Below are 20,298 nucleotides of genomic sequence, written 5' to 3' on the forward strand. Positions count from 1 at the left end.
AGATAGATCATTCCATTCATCATGCACCAAGAACCATTAAAGGTTGACTGTTAGGAATATTCAGATTTAAGACCAGTACTCAAACAAGGTCCCTCTACATCGGGAATCCTGTGTTCTTTTGGTAGAACTCCCCTTGCAATATCATTTCCTCCCAGATTTTAAAAAAATACTGTACTATGAGTTCACAAACTGCTTGCAATTACAGAGATTTTTAAAATTTAACTTGTAATCATTTAAAGGTAAATATAATTGTAGCAGGCTTTTTGTACTGTTTAAATTAAGGACGTTCGAGTTCCCTTGAAAGTTGTTCTTTATTAACACGGGTGAATTTGGCTGAATAATTCACCAGCATAAAAACTGATTAAGTTACAGTCAACCTCATGAGTGGAAAGAAAATCTATATTTCATGGGGAGATATTGATGTATTTTGTTTACCACACTGTCTATATTTCTCTGGTTTCAAAACTGATCACAAACTTACCAGATCTTTAAAACCTTCAAAAGTGGGAGGACAAGCTAATAAAGCTGCAACAAAGAATATAGCATCCTACCTTTTCTAAAGCCCGATAATAACTTGGAGCCAGGAAGAAAGCAGTGGGGGTGGGGTGCAGGATTTGTGGACGGGAAACCCGGAAGTAAGGGTTTCCCACAGGTCCTGCCTAATTTAACGGCTGGACCTGTTTTAAATTATCTCAACAGGTTTCCCGCCCGACAGCCAGCCAGATTCTGTCGAGTTGGAAAGCAGCCGGGGAGCCAATGGCAGGTAAGTCGGACATCGCGGGGAGGTGGTGGAGATGGGGCTTGGGGGGGAATTGAACATTGCTGGGGGGGTGGAGGGGAATCGAACAAAGCTTTTCACAGTAGTGGTTTGGTATTTTCGAATTCAATCATAATCAATGGGTTGGAATATAAACAGGGTAACAAAGGTTTCATTGTACAAAACATAAATCTTATCTGTTTGGGGGAAGTGAAAAAGTATATCGTTCTGTAGAACTGAGGGCAGTGTACCTTGGCAGGTAATGCTTATTTTTTAAGTCCTTGCCCCATTATTAATTTGCCCAGCTTTTTTCTGTTCCCCCTTATCATCCATCATTATTCTTTAGGCGATGAGGCAGCCAGCACACTTTCTCTGGGCCTCTACCAGTATTGCTTGGAAACCAGCTACTAACAGTTGCATGAGGACAGCTGGGGTGAATTGCCTTCATGTTTGAGCCACCTCCCTCCTGTCAAGTATGTCTTTAAATTTCATAGGCAAAATGAGAAACTCATGGCTTAGGGGGACAGTGGTGCTAATGCCTGCTCCTGCCGGCTCCACAATAAGATAAGTAAAAAAGTTGCAACTTACCTTTCGGGAAGCAGCCTCCAGCAGTCCCTTTAAGAGGCAAGAGCCTGGACTTACTGACTACACTTGCGGTCAGTCGCTAAGGAATTTTGTAAATGGGACTTGAAACAGGCGTTAGGCCCCTATTTGCATATGCAAAAGGCCTAATGCCTGTTTCAGGCGCAGGCTCTGGACGCAGTTGCATGTCCACAGATCCCTGGAGGTAGCAGGACAGGTAGATAAGGTGGTTAAGAAGGCATACGGGATATTTTCCTTTATTAGCTGAGGCATGGAATATAAGAGCAGGGAGGTTATGCTAGAACTGTATGAAACACTAGTTAGACCACAGCTAGAGTACTGCGTACAGTTTTGGTCACTAGATTACGGGAAAGATGTGATTGCACTAGAGAGGGTAAAGAGGAGATTTAGGAGGATGTTGCCAGGGCTGGAGAATTTTAGCTATGAGGAAAGATTGGAAAGGCTGGGGTTGTTTTCTTTGGAACTGGGGAGGCTGAGGGGAGATTTAATTGAGGTGTATAAAATTATGAGGGGCCTAGATAGAATGGATAGGAAAGACCTATTTCCCTTAGCAGAGAGGTCAATAACCAGGGGCATAGATTTAAAGTAATTGTTAGAGAGATTAGAGGGGAGCTGAGGAGAAATTGTTTCACCCAGAGGGTGATGGAGGTCTGGAGCTCATTGCCGGAAAGGTAGAGGCAGATACCCTCATCGCATTTAAAAAGTACTTGGATGTGCACTTGAAATGCCATAACCTACAAGGCTACAGACCAACAGTTGGAAAGTGGGATTAGGCTTGATAACTCTTTCTTGGCTGACAGAGACATGATGGGCTGAATGGCCTCTTTCCGTGCAGTAAATTTCTATGATTCTAAGCAGGAGCCTTTACCAATATGGCGGGTGGCGGACTTCTAGCGCGGAATGTGCGTGCGTGCCTCCTGCCATATTGGATGCTTAGGCGCCAATTTCTAAGGAAGAACGGCTTACCGGAGACTGTGACAGAATCCATAACAACTTTTAAAAGGAAAATAGATGAATAGTTGGAAAAGAAAAGTTTTAAACAGTGTTGGGGGAAAGGACAGGGGGTTGGAACTAAATGGATAGTTTTTTCAGAGAATTGGCACCGGTGTGATTGTCGAAATGACCTCCTCTGTGCTGTTAGATAGTTTTGAATGCTGAAGGTCATTTGATCTCATCCTTCCAGAATACTAATCCTCCCATCTTCCCATTACAACATCTAATTGCTTCTTAAATGAATCCAGTGCTCTGACCTGAACCTATCAGCCCACTTTAACTGTTGATTATTCTCTATGTAATGGTTTAACAAGATTTTTTAAGCTGGAAAAGTAAAGTATCAGCAAACTGCTGGGTGAGGGCTCCAAGGCATTATAACTGTGGAAATGTAGAAAATAGGCCAATCATTGTCAGCTCATATAAAGGTAATTTCATCTTCACTGTTCTAGTTCATTGCTTATTTATATTTGTTTTAGATGTTTAACATTGTTTTTATCTGTTTGTTAAATTTTAAAAGTTTTTTTCTTCATCGTGACATCTCCCCACTCCAAGAAATGCCCCTCTCTGAGAGTATGGCTTAGGTCCTGCTCCCTGGCCTCCATCAGACAGATGCTGGAAGGAACACAAAAACTGTCCTTGGGTATCTGACCTTTTAGATTTTCCCTCTCCCTATGGGAGAATATTCCAGATTATTTAAATTTTATGGCTCTCTCACCCACACAATCAAAAAAAAAATTAAATCCCCACAGAAACAAAGTATAATTCAATAATCAAAAGCATGTGTCTGTTTTGAAAGCATGATCAACAATTGGAATGGACTTCTGTTCAGGATAACGGAGGCAAAAACACTGGAATCATTTAAGGAACTGTGGATGGTGTGAGAGTTTTGGGAGAGGAAACTGTAGGGGGTAGATTTTGACTTTGCGATTGTGTAAAACGGGTCATAGCAAATCCGCAGCCAGTTTGACATCTCTCCTGATTTTTATTTCCATTGAAGTCACCACTCGATCACCTAGGATCTGAGGCAGGCCCACCACTAGATCACACGAGGTCTGAGGCATGACCACCATTAGATCACCCAGGATCTGAGGGAGGCCCACCACGTGATCATACAGGGTCTGAGGCAGGCCCACCACCAGATCACACAGGATCTGAGGCAGGCCCACCACTAGATCACACAGGATCCGAGGCATGCCCATCACTAGATCACCCAGGATCTGAGGCAGGTCCACCACTATGTCACCCAGGAAATGAGGTAGGCCAACCACTAGATCACACAGGGTCTGAGGCATGACCAGCACAAGATCACCCAGGATCTGAGGCAGGCCCACCACTAGATCACCCAGGATCTGAGGCAGATCCACCACTAGGTCACCCAGGAAATGAGGCAGGTCCACCACTAGATCACCCAGGGTCTTATACTCACTGCTAGATCACCCAAGATCTGAGGCATGCCCACCACTAGATCACACAGGATCTGAGGCATGCCCATCACTAGATCACCCAGGATTTAAGGCATGCCCACCACTAGATCATCCAGGATCTGAGGCATGCCCACCACTAGATCACCCAGGATCTGAGGTATGCTCACTACTAGATCACCCAGGATCTGAGGTGAGCTCACTACTAGATCACCCATTTCACACTGTCGCACAGAGCCAAAATCTACCTCTAGGTGTTTTTCTGGATGAATGAATCAAGGTCCGAAAGGCCTTCCTCATCTCTATCAATCGTGTGATGTTGTGAAGGTTGCCAAGAACATCCAGCATGCAGAGGATTAAGTTGTTTCTTCATAGTATGAGAATCCCTGTGATGTTTCCAAACCTTTACAATCCTGCCAATTACTGTATTGGAAATAAATGAAAAATACATCAAAATCAAAGAAAATGCTTTCGTTCATTTAAGGCTGCAGTTATCCGACACTCTCAATGTGTGACTAGTTCGATCTTAATCCACAGCTCTCGATTATTAATACTTAAAGTCATTAGTAGAGGTCCTTCAAACTGTTGGCATAAACCTGAATTGGACAAAATCTAAATTCAGAGTGCAAAGTGCAATTGTAAGATCCAAGTTATACTGCCTGCTGTGCCTAGTAGTGATTTACACTCTGCCAGCCAGGGCGAGAGCTCTGTACATAAATGTAAGCACATGTTCACAGAGAGCTCCACTCCTTTGGAGTACATTTGAATGTTAGGAGAGTGTGGGCAGTAGTATTGCTTTTTGCTAACATTTAAGTGACTTAATAATATATCTGCAAAATGGCCAGGTGAGTACTGAGCACCTTTACAATCCAGCTTCACACTGAATTGAAATTAGACCCCAAGTGGTATGAGATGGCTTTCTGGAGACGTTCTCACACTACTTGGCGTTGGTGTGCTCAGCGGTCAGCTATACAGCCATGTCTCTGTACACCAAAACACCTTGCAATCAAAGTGAAAGTGACAGTGTAACCACAGCACAAGATCAATCTATTTTATAGATCTGATATAGTTTGACTATAGGAAATAACACTGCAATATGCCAAGAGAAAATATAAGGGTGGAAGATTATATTAGTGCCTCATATTGTTCTTTAAACAGCGCTGAAACTGTTCCAGTGAAGGGAACAAACAGAGCTGTCAGTTTTGTGTAGGATTTGTTCAGGTGGTGCTGTCACGAGACACTGATGCAGACCACCAGCCAGTTCTAATACAGGTAATCAACTCCAGCTTCCCACATTAGCTATTTGAGTATTATGGCCTGTTTCCATTTTTTGTTTGTGGGCTATATGTTCCCAGACAGACCAGTTCTGGCTCTGTATCTCTGGGGAACTATAACCTTGTGAGCAGTTTCCATTGTTCCTTGTGCTGTTATTTGAGTATCTTAACAGAACAAGAGTGTAGTATATTTTTGGTCTGTGTGGTTTTTATTATGATTTGAATGGCCATTATTCAGCATTTTCAATGTTACTATTGGTAAAACCTCAGGTTTGACTTCTGTTTTTAACTGAGCATCTGATTAGATACATAATCTAAATCACCATCATTTATGTACAGATATATAAAAAAATGAAGATGAGTCGGTCATGCTTCATCCTCAAAAATATTTTTTAAGAAGAGGAAATTAGGCAGGACGCAAAATTCCAGGGGCCATTGAGGGTGGAAATACCACGCAATCCCAATGGGGGACCGGAATTTGGGGTGGAACCTGGATCCACTAGGTTTCTGCCCAACGCAAGAAATGTCACCAATTCTGCTCCAAGAGGATTAAGCAAATCTTCGGCACATCCCTATCACACCAAGCATCTTTGGGGGGCATTTCCGGGAGCGTTTCCAGGTTATTCCGGGAATTCTGTCCAGCTTGCCCCTCGATAGGCCCAGCAGGAACACTGCCTGTAGGTCCTATACTGGGCCTTAAAAGGGCCGAGGAATTCTGCAAAGAAAGGTAATCTATCTTAGTGGGACTGACTTCCTTTAAAAGCCTGACCCTTGGCTTCCTTAGAGGCAAACAAAAAAATGTCGCTGCTATTGTTCCTCAGGTTCTCCCTGTTGGAGCAGCAGGGTGCAGCTCATACTTTCGCCACCTCATCGGGACGGGAGCTTCTATTACATCTTTACAGGCACGGGCCACTTACCCTGAACCTTGTGTGATTTGGGACAAGGGCATCAACGGGGCACAGCCATGGGCAAATTTCCTGTCCCCTTACAAGAGTCCGCAGAATTTCAGACCCATAATCTTTCTGTGCTGGTTTTTCTGACCTGGAGCCAGAAATTTACAAACATCTACCAATCTGCAAGCTCCCTCCATTAACAGCAGTCGACTTCTAATTGAACTCAGAACAGCCTCAAAAGTCACCCCCTGCTCCATGCTTAAAGAAGTCATTTCACAAAGAGTTAGATGGTGTTTGTTGGTGAGATAAACCAAACTGGAGCCAGTCACTTCTTTTCTTGCGTCCTCAACAGAACTATTTTGTTATGCGTTTTCCCCCCAGTTTTCTCCCTGTTTCTCTCTTTGACTCTCGCGTCCTCATTCTGGGGTGTGGTTCTATGATACCAGCTGCTCTCTGGTACTTTGCCCAAGTGGGCACTCTTCATGTGTGAGCCTCGATGGCGAATATCAATAGGCTATTCTATCATGGAAGGCATTACATTTAAGCCTGATCAGTTTCTTGCCGAATGTAACCAATCAGGAGCCCTGATTTGTCCCCTCGCTAGTGCAGGGGCACTGACCACTGTCCGGTTCTGTTTCTTTTTCCCCCCATCAACATCCATTAAATAGTATAACTTAACCCACTGCACATGCTTGAAAGTTAAAAACAAATCCTCATACCCCATATATTTTAGTTTTTGCAATTTCTTTTAAAATCCTTCAAAATCATCAGAATCAGGAGTATAACAATTGATCAAATTATTACTAACTTTCCTTTAATTCAATTGCTATTTGCTGCAACATGCTATGGTGCATTAAAACATTGGGCCAAATTTTGCTGTAGCAGAGCATCTAACGACGTCTGCTGTTCGTTAGACTTGCTCTTGCACGGTTAGGTTTATAAATTTTTTGCGTGGCGAGTTGCTGAAAGTGCGAGCTGTGAGGGAAACCGGGCATCTGGGACCTGAGTGAACAGGGCAAGCAACTGGGTATCTCCTTAACCAATCAGATTGAAGGATTGTGAAATTAACAGCGCAAGGACTGAGAAGGAAGTGAAAATTAGAGTGGGTGAATTCAATGTCAAATCAGGTCCAGAAAGAGAAATAGAGAGAGGGAAAGAAAGATTGGATTACAAGAGAGAGAGAAGAAAGAGACAGAAAGGAAAAGTAAAAATAAATTTAAATTTAAAATTTTATATTTTTGAACCTGAAGGAATGAGACTCCACATTTATAATAGTGCCAGAGAGGTTGATTGGCAGTCATTAACACTTATTAAGTTGTTAAAAGGATACTTAGACTGAATGGTCAAGACTTAACTTTCTGTGGTGAGTTTAGTTCGTATCTATCGCATAAATACAGCAACTTCATGCCATTCAATGTATTTCAATGGTGAGGCAGACAGAAAGATGCTGTTTTCGTGAAGCTGAGGGGGGAGCGGCACATCTCCGACAACAACTTTTGGATTTCCACGTTTAACCGTGCATCTGCCTCTCACCTGAAGTTGCTGTACCATTGGCGCATAGATAATAGCAAGCACCATTAGTCTCACCATTATTTTGACAGCAAAATCCAGGCCTATAAGTTTAGCAGCTCTTCATTATGGTGTCAGGTGAGGCCCTGATACCATATTCTTACTGCATTTACACTATAACTGCAGCCTTGGTGTGAAGTGACACTGCTTTGTACTGACACTCTGGTTGTATTGTAAATAATTCCCTTAAATCGTTTCTCAGGAATGTTAACTTTTCAGGAATTGTTGGCAAAATATTAGGTTTATTCAGTTGCATAATTTCTTGCAAACTTCTAATTGCAGTAAAAGATTTTCCAAAAACAGAGACCAGGCTGGTCCATGCTATAACTTTTAAATGGCTGCAGTTTAATTGTTCAACACATGGTTGTGTGTAATATGGGCTGCAAACACACTTGGAATAAAGTCAGACTGTGCAATACAGGCATACAAAAGCATGTTAACTCATTCATAAGAAATTCCTTTGTCAGCTATTTTAAAAGAACATTTATTTTGAATAGGCTAATGGTTTGTTACAATAGCATTAATGAACACACATATATTAGTATTGCATACTGTGGTCTGACCAAAACAATGTAGGCCTGGAAATTCCTGTGGCCCTGCTATACTGGCGTCAGTGCAGTGCAGCAGAACCCCTAACTGCCCTTGCCCAAGGCCAGAGACCCCGTCCCAAATTCCATGGATGGGGTAATTTGCATAGCTGGGGCAGACTACCAGGGCCTGCAAGGCTCGAGTTGATCTGCCCTTCCAAGATGGCACAGAGTCATCTGGAGGCCCACGTGGCCCAAAGAAAAAATGTTTTTGTTAACTCCTCGCCTTCCATTCAACCCACTCCAACTAGGGAAGATTTCTCTACCACAGAGGGCTGTGGATGCTCAGTCGTTAAGTATATTTAAGACTGAGATTGATAGATTTTTGGGCACTAAGGGAATCAAGAGATATGGGGATAGGGCGTGAAAGTGGAGTTGAGGTAGAAGATCAACCATAATCTTATTGAATAGCGGAGCAGTCTCAAGGGGCCATATGGCCTACTCCTGCTCCTATTTCTTATGTTCTTGTAATCTCTCCCGGGGTCAATTAGCTTACTCTAGTAAAGGGGACTCAGGGCAGGTCTCCAGTGGCATCAGTTCTGCTGAGACCATTCTAGGGCATTCAAAGACAGGAATTTCCTAAACAAGCCTGGGAATTCCCCCAATACACTCCCTTGATATGGGTGGGGGGAGTGTGAACGGAAGAATATGCTCAAGATCCTGTCAAAATGTGGCAGAATCCCAGCAGAGCCAGGATCCAGCCATTTTTCCGGCCCCCCTCCCCTGGGTATAATTGCTACTTACACTTCCTGCAGGCCCACAAAGTTTATGGTCATAATATTTGGTAATAGAATGTGGGTAATAATTTGGAAAGAAAATGAGTTTGGATTTTCAACTTTTATTCATCGTACGTACAGAATAGTTTTTCCACTTAAAGAACCTCCCCAACCAAAAGAATTAATGGAAGAGGTAGATTGAATAGTAAAGATGTGGGAGTGGATGAATATTCTGCAATTTTGCCAGACTACTTTGAAGATTGGGGAATAATTCTCCCTCAGGAAAGCACATTGGAATATGGAATCATAGGGATCAATAGGATTGGAGGAGACCATTGTCCATCCGTCCAATCCCAAAGTTTGAAAAATATTATGCACTACTCTAACTCTCTTCAATCTCTTTCTCTGCCAAATCTCTCTTCTCGTCACAAATTTAATGGCACTATGAAATTCAATTCAGTGGGTGGGATAGAGTCATAGTTTGCACAAGGCCTGTGGAAGGAATAGGCTCAATGGCTCTTCCTCATTTTGTGCTTTTTAAGTTCTTATCTGTATGGTTTTAATGACAAATTGGCATAATACTTCTATATTAAGAGTATAGGAGAAATGAATATAGCAGTGGAGTCAAAGCAACTGGCCTGGAGGGTGTGTTAGAATTTTGGTCGCTACTAAGACCTGATAACCTTGCTTGGACCTGATATGGTTCATCACTCATATCAGCAGGCATCTCGCTGTTATTGATCATCATATTGATCATGATGTGGAGATGCCGGTGATGGACTGGGGTTGACAATTGTAAACAATTTTACAACACCAAGTTATAGTCCAGCAATTTTATTTTAAATTCACAAGCTTTCGGAGGCTTCTTCCTTCCTCAGGTAAATTTACCTGAGGAAGGAGGAAGCCTCCGGAAGCTTGTGAATTTAAAATAAAATTGCTGGACTATAACTTGGTGTTGTAAAATTGTTTACAATCATATTGATCATCAGTGTTGTCCACCTATAGCAGTCTGACTCAAGCACCTTTTACAGATTGACCGGTATACCGCTGTGACGCATTGGTCAGAGAATTGATGTTTTTTTAAACATGGCCATGAATCCCTTTACAGGTTATTTTTTTCCCTTCATTTCCCCGATCTCCTTTTGCCCAGATGCCAACTGCAACTGAGAAAGCAGCCGATGTCCAAGCCGCTGTCATGTCATTTTTCGGCTGTCCACTCGGAGGTATATCAGAGCATCCTTGTGGTGATTCGCTAGAGATATGACAGTCTCTGAGAAGACTAAAAGAAAAAGTGGAGACGCAGAAAGGTGCTAGGGATTAGCACTCTCCACAGAATACAACCCCAGTTGCCGTATAAAATTAATAATTTCACTTAATTACACTGTCAGTCTTGGCTCAGTGGTAACATTGCCTCTGAGTCTGAAGAATGTGGGTGCACACCCCACTCTGGAGAGTTGAGCACGTAACCTAGGCTGACATTTCAGTGCAGCATTGAGGGGGTATTGTGCTGTTGAAGGTGTTGTCTTTCAGATGAGACGTTGAACTGAGGCCCTGCCTGGCCTCAGATGGATGTAAAAGATCCCATGGCACAATTTGAAGAAGAGCAGGAGGGGTTGTCCTGGTCAACATTGACTTTCTAACACCACCGAAAACAGATTATCCAGTCATTTATCCAAACATTGCTTCTGGGACCTTGCTGTGTACAAACTGGCTGCCGTGTTTCCCTATGTTACAACAGTGACTACAATTCAAAAGTGCTTTGTTGGCTGTGAAGTGCTTTATGATGTCCTGAGATCATGAAAGGTGCTATAGTAAAGCAAGTTTGTTCTTTTAATTTTTTTTTGGTCATACCTTTGTCACGGTGGCTCATCCACCATCATGGTGCCAGGGAAAGGAATGGTTGGATAGAGAGAATATTGTGGCAAATACACGCTTCTGTCCATGGGTATCATTCCCACCACTTTTTAAAAAGAAAGAACAACCTAGATATTTGCAAATTAACCACAAATTTATTCAAATCAATCCAATTCAGGCCTGGGAGTTTTGGATATCACCCTAGTGTGACATTCTATTTTCAGCTTTTTCCTCTGATTATGTACAAGGACTTTGAAAAACTTGACATTGTTCAGTTCTCAGGGGCTTAATGATCAAATTATTTCCTGCAGATATTTTACTCTTTTTTTAAATCACTTTTATACTGTGTAGTTTTTTCCCCCAATTTGGGATGAGATACATTCCATGTGGTTGTACAGCAAACCTGAGGTTTGGCCAACCACCACATTTCATTAAATGTAAAAAAAATGATTTGTGCATTTTTACTATTCTCAATCTCTATCTTAATCTTTGGGTTCCAGATGAAAAACAGGGCCAATTTGACCGATTTTGCAGGGCTATGCCCTATGCCCCAGGGATGCCTGAAAAACATCCAATGCCATATTAGCCTCTGCGACTTTAATCCAGCCGATACCGGGAGGAGAGGAAAGCTAAAATAAGGGCAACAACTTACCACTTAAGTTTCCTTCCAGCAGGATTGGATTTCAGCAAGCGCACTGGATAGCCTTCGGAAAGCAGCGGGATCCTGCTTTCAATATGCAGGTCACCAGGGCCTAACTGTAATTTTAGCCTGAGCGGGCAAGCAGTGGAAGTTGCATCGAGGGCCAGAAGAGGTTGGCCAGGTAGTGGGTTAGGCTGGGAGGGTGACAAGCTCCTTGAGGCCTGGAATTTAAAATAGACCGGGCCTCGTGCCGATGACATCGTTTAGGTCTGTCGCCCACCTCAGATCCTCCCCGCTCCTGTCTTGAGTTAAAATCGACCCCATTAAGTCTGTATTAGCCTCAATTACAGATAAATGGCCTTTAACCGATGCACAGTGCACGGTAATTGCTGGGCTTTGGCTGTCCTGTGCTCAATAAAACCTGCAAATAGGGAAGAACGCATTTTACTTTTATTATAGATTCAGTATAAAAGGTCGAGAAATGAATCTGTGAGTTAAGGGCCATGCTTTGACACCTTTGCTGATGTGAGAAGAAACTTGTCGAAGTGCCACACTGTGTGAGGTCAGAGGTCACCAGATGTGACCTGGTGTCAGGGGAGCTCTCTCAAGGCCCTTGGAATGATGGAAAAATGTTTGACGCTTTTCCTCAATGGTTCTAGCTCGCTAACACAACACAGCTGACTGAACACAAACAGAGGTGGTGTAATACACTAAAATCTGTACTTCCTCTGAAACTTCCAGCCATTTTCCTGTGAAATTCCAGACGGCTGAATTTTCCTGGCAACGGCTCAAAAGTGGCCACTTTCTTTTAACTAAATCAACATACATCAAGATTGGACGGCCTAGTTGTAACAAATATCTAAATGATCAACACTAACTTCATTACAAAAAGCTGCATTTTGACCATCATGACATATCTGATCAAAAGACTAACCTGGAACTGTGTGTAAAAAAGCAATGCACCTCTTTTATTGGGTTTTAAATGTTAATTTATACCATTGTGTGGGAGTGTAGATGTAACCTTCTGTAGAACGGAACTGCCCCTTCAGCCTTCGATAAATGACCTCCTGCACAACTTTGAATAGAAGGAAAAACTTTAATGAAACATCAAGGGACCTAAAGACAATTTCTCGTTCATTTTTTTTAAAGAAAATAGAAAATGCTATCCTTTTATTTATTATCGCCTGACATCTGGCACAGTGGCATCTGGCACCTTGACAGCTGTGCCAGATCATAGTTCAGAGAGGAGAGTGGGTCGCCCATGACCGATTTTTCAGGTCAGAAGCACAACAATGTCATCCGTCACAGATTTCGTTCCGAACTTGATGTCTCACAGTGTGGCCTGTGATTTTTGAGATAGGTGGTAGTGGTAGGGCTTCTCATAGAGTGTGGTAGCAGTACGCAATGGTTTACAAAAGGATGATGACAGCACTGATTGGCGAGAGAGGCTGGCAAAAGCATGAGTGCTCCAGAGAGCACTGGAAACTGGTACAATTGAGATCAGCAGTGTGTCTAGTTACTAAAGTGTTAAGGTGCAATATCCACAGTAATAGCATTTGCACAGATTGTCTATGTACCTTATTAGTATAATTTGTTATTGAGCTTTGTTATAGATCACAATCACATTAGCTGGCGCTACTAACAAATTGAATCTGCTGTATTACACAGCATCTTTCTTTTTTGCATTTTTGCCTCAAGCATTGATTGCTTTGTTTTCATTAAATTCAACAGAGTTAGGGGCACTGGCTCTGTGTGCAGTTTACTTTCAACCAGTGCTCATCACTAAATGTGTTTATCACAGCATCAGGGTACAGTAGTGCAGTAGTTATAATATTGGACTAACAACCCAAAGATTGTCAGTTCAAATCCCACCATCGCAAGTTGTGAACTTGAGTTCAAGAATCTAATACTTTGTGAGCTAGCACCAGAAAAAAGTGAACATGAAAGCTGTTGGTTTGTTGTCAAAACCCAACTGGTTTACTAATGTCTACAGGGAAGGGAACTTGCCAGCACTAAATGGTCTGGCCTACACATAATGCCAGTCCTGCACTACATGGTGGACTCTTAATGCTCTCTGAAGTGGCCTAGCAAGCCACTCAGTTGTTAGGGATGGACGATAAGTGTGGCACCCACATTGTAAGAACAAGAGTCTGATCACAATGAAGTTGTGGCATGCACATATTGTACATGCCAGTTCGATGAAGGTAAATTCTGCAAAGCAAGGCTAAAAGCAAATGTTTACCAAGCCCCAGTTTGATCCCAGCCTGTTCTGTTAAATGCAGATCTTACTTTAAAGACCTTTTTGGTCCATGCAAAGCTGAACATATGACAGAATTACAAGCACATAATTAACCAGCTTTTTAAAAAAAAATCATTTTCAGAATCTAGGTGTCGCTGGCATGGCCGGAATCTATTGCCCATCCCTAGTTGCCCGAAGAAGGAGGCGATGGGCTATTTTCTTGAAGGGTTTGGTATCACTGAGTGGCTTGCTGGGCCACTGCAGTGTGGCAGTTAAGAGTCAACCACATTGATGTGGGACTGGAGTCACATATAGGCCAGACCGGGTAAGGACAGCAGGTTTCCTTCCCTGAAGGACATTAGTGAACCAGATGGGTTTTTACAACAATCCGACAGTTTCATGGTCACTTTTTACTGATACCAGCTTTTAATTTCCAGATTTTTAAAAATGAATTCAAATTCTCAAGCTGCCATGGTGGGATTTGAACTTGTGGGACTAGGTTTGTTGATGCATGCATGAAGCAAATCGATAGCTTACCTGCTTGAACCACAACATGAATTCGCAAGATTTACCTTCATGCTCCACTAGTTTAGTAAGAAATCTGTCCTTGTTGTAGGTGCCTCAGCCACACCCTGTCAATATACAAAAAACTTCCAAAGGTAACATTCATTGGTTTATGCAAATTGAGGTTTCTCATGAGCAGGCAACTGGAGTGGCAAGATAAGTTCAAAGCACATTGCAGTTCCCAATCTCAGCTGTGACAGCATCAATTGTATCCCATAATGAATTCCCAATCCGTGACTCAGTGTAATCTGACAGCTATAATTCCCCCTTCGAATGAGTTCCCAATCTTGGCTGTGCTGTGCTGCAGTAGGAGGGGACAGATGGCTGTGAGTTCCCCGCACGATGAATTCACAATCTCAGTCACACTGTAAAGGGAGGCTCCTGACACTTTCTCACAGTAGAGGAGAGGATGTTGGAAGGAAAGTGGTCCTTGGCTGCTCTCATGTGCCCCCAAGGGACCAACTGTATAGCAGCATAAGCAAAGGTCCTGGCTGCTCTCTCTGTGGAGATGTGCATGGCTTGGATAAAGCAGAGCGTTTAAGAGAAGAAAAAATAAATACCTAAAAAGAAACACTGCAGCAGCCAGCAATTTCTGCTTTCTGAAAGAATCCCCCTGGCTCCAGACATCGACTTGGACATGGCAATAGGATTCTTTCTGTCTAATAGTAATACCCATTTTATAAACTTACACTGTGGTATTAAACATTGACCTAAAGTTCCTTTTAATAGTTTTAACAATAAAACTGTATTAATGCAGTATCATTTTCCTCCTCTATCCCCTCCAACATTTGCCAGTTAATTATTTAAGGCCAGAAATTACTGTTGGTTGTTAGTCCGGATGAATACATAACACCCCCATATGACAGTCCTCTGTTTTCTATTAATACTGTTTTGTTTCACAACAAACTATTGATGCAGAATAATTTTCATTTTCCGTCCCCTCCAAAGTTTGCCAGTTAATTGTATAACCCAGAAATGATTGTTGGCTGTATTACCAAACCAATGCTTAACACCTTCCTGCGGCATTCCCCTGTACTCTATTTTAATGGAGTCATTAACCTGTTTATTTTAAATGGGTTAATACTTCAATTAAAATAGTGGCCAAAGGAATTCCATATGAACTCATTAAACATGTGTCTGTTACTTTCTAGTCTCCTCATTCTGCATAATTTCTAAAGGTTCTCAGACCACTGTAAACATACATATTAGTGCTTTTAAAAACAATACTTTTTAAAAATAGTTTTGAGCTTCAAATAGATCACAGTGAGATTCATAAAAATAAGGTAATTTTAAATTTATTTATTCTCCTTTCTTTTCTTACCATTTTTCTCCCTTCCTCCTCCCCTGAAGTTATTGAATCCTTCTTTGGTTAGATCTCAGTTAGAATACTGTGTCTGTTTTGGTCCCCTCACATGGTTGGTGATATTAAGGCTTAGGAAAGGGTGCAGAGGAGGGCCACAAGATTAATTCCTAATTTAAAGCATCTTAGTTACCAAACCAGGCTCAAAGAGCTGGGCCTCTACACTTCAGGGAAGCATAGACGTAGGAGTGATTTGATCAAGGCTTGTAAGATGATGAAGGGATCTAGATTGTGATTGTGTAGAAAGTTTGTTTCAACTAAATTAGGAGATTAGGGAGGACCAGGGGTCACAATCTCAAAAGTTATGTAAAAGCAGATCTAGGTTAGATGTTAGGAGGTGGTTCTTTTCCCAGATAATAGTAGACCTGTGGAACAGGCTGTCGGCTCGTGCGGTGAATGCTTAGTTCCCTCAAGAGAGAGCTGGACCTGTTTCTGGCTGGGGTGGAAATCACTTTATGCAAGAGATAGGTACCGAACATTAATTAGGGTCGAAGTGGTCTCTTGGACCAGTTTTGATTGCCTAAGAGGTTTGGAGAGGAATTTTCCAGATTTTCTTTGCTAATTGGCCAGGGTTTTTATCTGTTTTATTGCCTCTCCCAAGGGATTACATGGCTTCCGGGTGGGGAGTGTGCGAATTGTGATGCACAAGATATCACATTTATGTGGGAAGGATGGATGGACCAGTAGGTCTTTTCCTGTCCATCATTTTTCCTATGTTTTTCCTGGGGTACAGATCCACAGGCACCCAAACCTTACCCAAGTGGTCTTTCTTCAGCTGTGAGATTAGACTGTGGGAGTTGAATGGCTATTGAACCAGGAGGGCTTCATAGTCAAGCTGATCCTTTCCTCACCGAACATCCACATACATGGAAAGAAACAACTTGCAATTATATAGCGCCTTTCACATCCTCAGGACATCCCAAAATGCTTTATAGCCAATGAAATACTTTTGAAGTGTTGTAATGTAGGGAATTTCAGCAAGGGGTCACTGGATAGCAATCAGGAGCAGGAATGCTGACTGATTTTTTATTTGCCTTCCTAGGTCGGGACGACGGACTCCGCACAGGCCAAGAAATAAGCCTGGGAAACCTCGGATCTGTGGCTTCGTACCACACTAAATGATATCTTTTGTAGGGAAACTGTATCAAGTTTCTCTTAATAGTTTTAAAGTAAGAATGTTATTGCTGTCGAATATGTTTCATTTTCCACTCCCTCTGAAGTTTGCAGATTAAATATCATTTTTAAAAATGTCTTGTAACATAAATATACTTGCTCGTTCTTAAAATATTTAATAATATTTTGTAGTATTAAGGTTCAAATTAAACAGATTCATCTTCTTTAAGGGATGGGCATTTTGAATAGAAATTACATTTCATGGTGTGCCTTCCCACACACTGTACGATACATTACAGACAAATTCATTGGGTTATACTTATGAAAAATAGGTTCCCAGCCAAGCTTATGATATTAAGTTGTCTCTCCCATTCAAAAGCAGGATTTTCTGGCTTAGAACATAAATAGGAAATGGTTTGGTGTTTTTAAATTTGATTATAATAAGCTGATTATGATTTAGAGTAAGATGTTAAGCAGTTTGCACTCCATAGTTATGGCCTACAGAGCCAGGTATAAAACTCATACACCATCAATCAGTCTCTCAACCCAGTAAAACAATGAGGCAAAAAAAAAATCTCAGTTTAAGCAGGTCACAGTGTATAATCTTGTCATCACATGGGAACTTAGCCAGGGCAACCCCCAGTCGCAACTACACTGCTTATTGGGTGTATGGTTCACCTGTACACTGCAACTGGCAAATGTTTACCTTTAATCACAGGGAAGCATTGCTCTGTTGCCATGTGAAGCACCATTTTAAGTGTGTTGCACAAGATTTCCTCTGTTCGATATTTCTAGGGAACTCGTAAACATGGGGGGGAGAAATAGATCTTTGTACCGCACGTTTTCCAAGCGGAAAACAGGGGGCAAAAAGGAACAATTTTTGTGGGGCTCCAAGGATATCTGAAATACGTCCGACGTCATATTGACCTTGGACATTATTCAAGTGCTCTGGTCGGCTGTCTTAAACAGGCGTGAGGCCCTTTGAATAATGTTAATAAGGGGCATAACGCCTGCTTAATGCCCCCTTCTAGAAATTGTGCAGTGCTAAGTTGTGCAGGTGCCATGTTTGCTTCGCTCAGGCTTTATAGCATTTGCTGCGGCCTAACCAGCGGCCCTAAACAGGAACATTTTTTTTCTAATTTTATCTACATCTAAAGCCAGGGGGAGACGGAATGCTTCTTTCAGCTCCACAGCTCTCCCGAGGGCCGCTGCCATCCGTGCTAGCACCCTTCACCATTCTCCTCCACCCCCCCCCCACGACCCACTTGAGAGCCACTGCCAGCAAGGCAGCCGGCCCAAATTGGAAATATTCAAACCGGTATGACAGGTGCCGGCAGCTCACTGGTAATATTGAAATGAGGCCCAAGGAGCAATTTCAGGGGACCCTCGGGCCAATTTCTTCAAGCATGCGTTGCAATCGCATTGCCCGTTTTGGACTCTTATTCAGGTGCTAACCAATGTTTTCCCCATGTTCTCTAAACACATTTACAATTTCCCTAGAAATATTGACTGGAGATTTTTTATGAAGACATTTACAATGTTGGTACGTCAGTGCGAGAACTGATAATGCAGAAACATTGTTTGTGTTCTTATTATATCATTTAGAATCTTTTCTTTAGTGGATCCTGGCTTACCCACATATTTACCAACCAGTCTCGCCTACTCTATTCTGTTTGTTCCTATTGTACACCTCTTTTCCCTGTTACCCTCTTCGCTTTCATAGTTTCCAAATATAAGCCAATGAGATATTCTTTTGGCTTTTAGATATGGGGATGCGGGAGGTTATCTCCACAGCATAGTCCAGCCATTAGGGGGTATTATTAATGATGGATGATTCTGGTGTACATACACAGACGTGTATAGGTGCATGCATGATGGGCCAACTGGCCTCCTTCTGTGCTGTATGATTCCGTGGGGGTGATTTTAAACTCCAAGAATGGGAGGGTTGGGAGCGGGTGGGAGTTGAAAAATGTTGTTTTTTGGGTCACGACCGCAACCCGGCTTTATTTCCTGGTTTAACGTAGGTGTAAAAGTACAGGCTTCCCACTAGGAATGCAAAGTCTGAAAATTTTGCGGTTGCAACCCAAAAAAACTAACTATTTTCAACTCCCATCCGCCCCCAACCCACCCGTTCTTGGGGTTTAAAATCACCCCCTATGTGTACATCGGATTCTCATCCTCTCCATGACACTCCCACTGGCCATCTTAGTTTTTTTTTTGTTGTGGAATGCACAAATAATCTGTCGAGATGAACGTCCTCTGCTGCACCTGGACACATCTGTTGTTTCTTTTCTGATGCTGAGGATTAGAATATCAGAGCAATTTTGTGTTCTCTGTCACTCTCTCTCTCTCTCTCTCTCCCCCATTCTGACCATAAACCTGAGAGCACTTCGATCACTCACTGGGTGCAAAGTGGAAAAATATTTATTCTCTAGTCCTGCCGTTGCTCACCATATGGAGGACACATGCTCCCAAAAATAGATTCAAGTAGATCTTGCACAATATTTGGCATTTAATGGGCAAGTATGAATTAGCCGCAGGAAACAAGAGGACGTTCTCTCAGCTGTGCGTGATCATAGCCTGCTGAATTGAGCTGTCGAGAACCTCAACCCACTCCTCAACAAATGCTGGACCAAATTCAGACTTTGAATCCTCTGTTTGGGCAGTGTAGAGGCGGTGGATTGATTGTTTTTTGAATGAAAACACTTTGAAATGAACCTTTCAGTTCTTAGCATTATTGTCTTTGTTCAAACGATGTTGGCAAGTGAAATCAAGTCTAGGTGCATTTACTGTACTGTCACTAATTGTAAAATGGAAAAACTGATCCGTTCGACAGCACTGTAATCCCTCACCATAATAAGCAGAAAACCTGGTTTATCTCGAGAGGAAGATAGAGGGGGTGTAGTTGACTCAACACATCACGGCTTTTGCCAACCTTTCCCACATTGTTTAGTTTCCACTATCTGTTCCAGGATACGTTCCCGGGGGATTCCCAGATATCCAGCTGTTTGAACTTGGATGATGGCTTGAGCCTGGTATAAGGCATCCCTTCACAGACAAATTGAAACAATATGGCCATGTGTGTGACTGAGCTGCAGCGAGAGGAAACGAAGGATTACTGACACTCGCAAAAAAGGCACCTGCATAGAGCACTGCAATGGATACTGCTGTATAAACCTCTGCTCCACTATAATTCACATATACAACCTGTAAGATGATAGTCTATCACTCACTTTTTATGCTCAGCAAGCTTCTCGTAGGTAACATTAGGACTACAGGCAAAATACTATTGTTTAAGAAGTATTTCCCTATCTTTTTGATTTTTGTTACAATAGTACAATGCTATCAGTTCATTAGTAATTATTTTGGTATCTTAAATTACTTTTCAATCAAATACTCATTAAATATTTGCTTTTAAAATTGAATGGTGTGACTGATTTTGAATAGTATTTTTATTCACTGTCTTGTTCCTTTCACATCCTTCTCCTTCTGCAGATGGAATGGGACAGTCTGAGCCTTGGTGCTCACTATGAACAGTGACAATCCTGCTTGGTACTGGTTGACAGAAGGCACAGGTTTTCAGGGTTGCAGAAACCTTTCTATTGATTGTTTAGAACCTCATTCCTCAAGGAGTGCTTCGCCAACAGGAGTTGCTACTGATCTAGCAACCTATTGGAAAAACCTGACACAACTCACCTATCAGCAGTGTCCAACA

At 42.2% G+C, this 20,298-nt stretch overlaps 1 long non-coding RNA gene across 1 annotated transcript; it reads left to right on the forward strand.

The window, feature by feature from the left end:
• Positions 1–629: 629 nt before the first annotated feature.
• LOC137300138 (uncharacterized) lies at positions 630–20,008 on the forward strand. The gene is made up of 3 exons (XR_010958031.1): positions 630–763; positions 16,513–16,639; positions 19,556–20,008. It is a non-coding gene; the product is annotated as an uncharacterized lncRNA (long non-coding RNA).
• Positions 20,009–20,298: the final 290 nt, after the last annotated feature.

Source organism: Heptranchias perlo, chromosome 30 (assembly GCF_035084215.1).
Source record: "Heptranchias perlo isolate sHepPer1 chromosome 30, sHepPer1.hap1, whole genome shotgun sequence".
In the NCBI taxonomy this organism is placed as follows: domain Eukaryota; kingdom Metazoa; phylum Chordata; class Chondrichthyes; order Hexanchiformes; family Hexanchidae; genus Heptranchias; species Heptranchias perlo.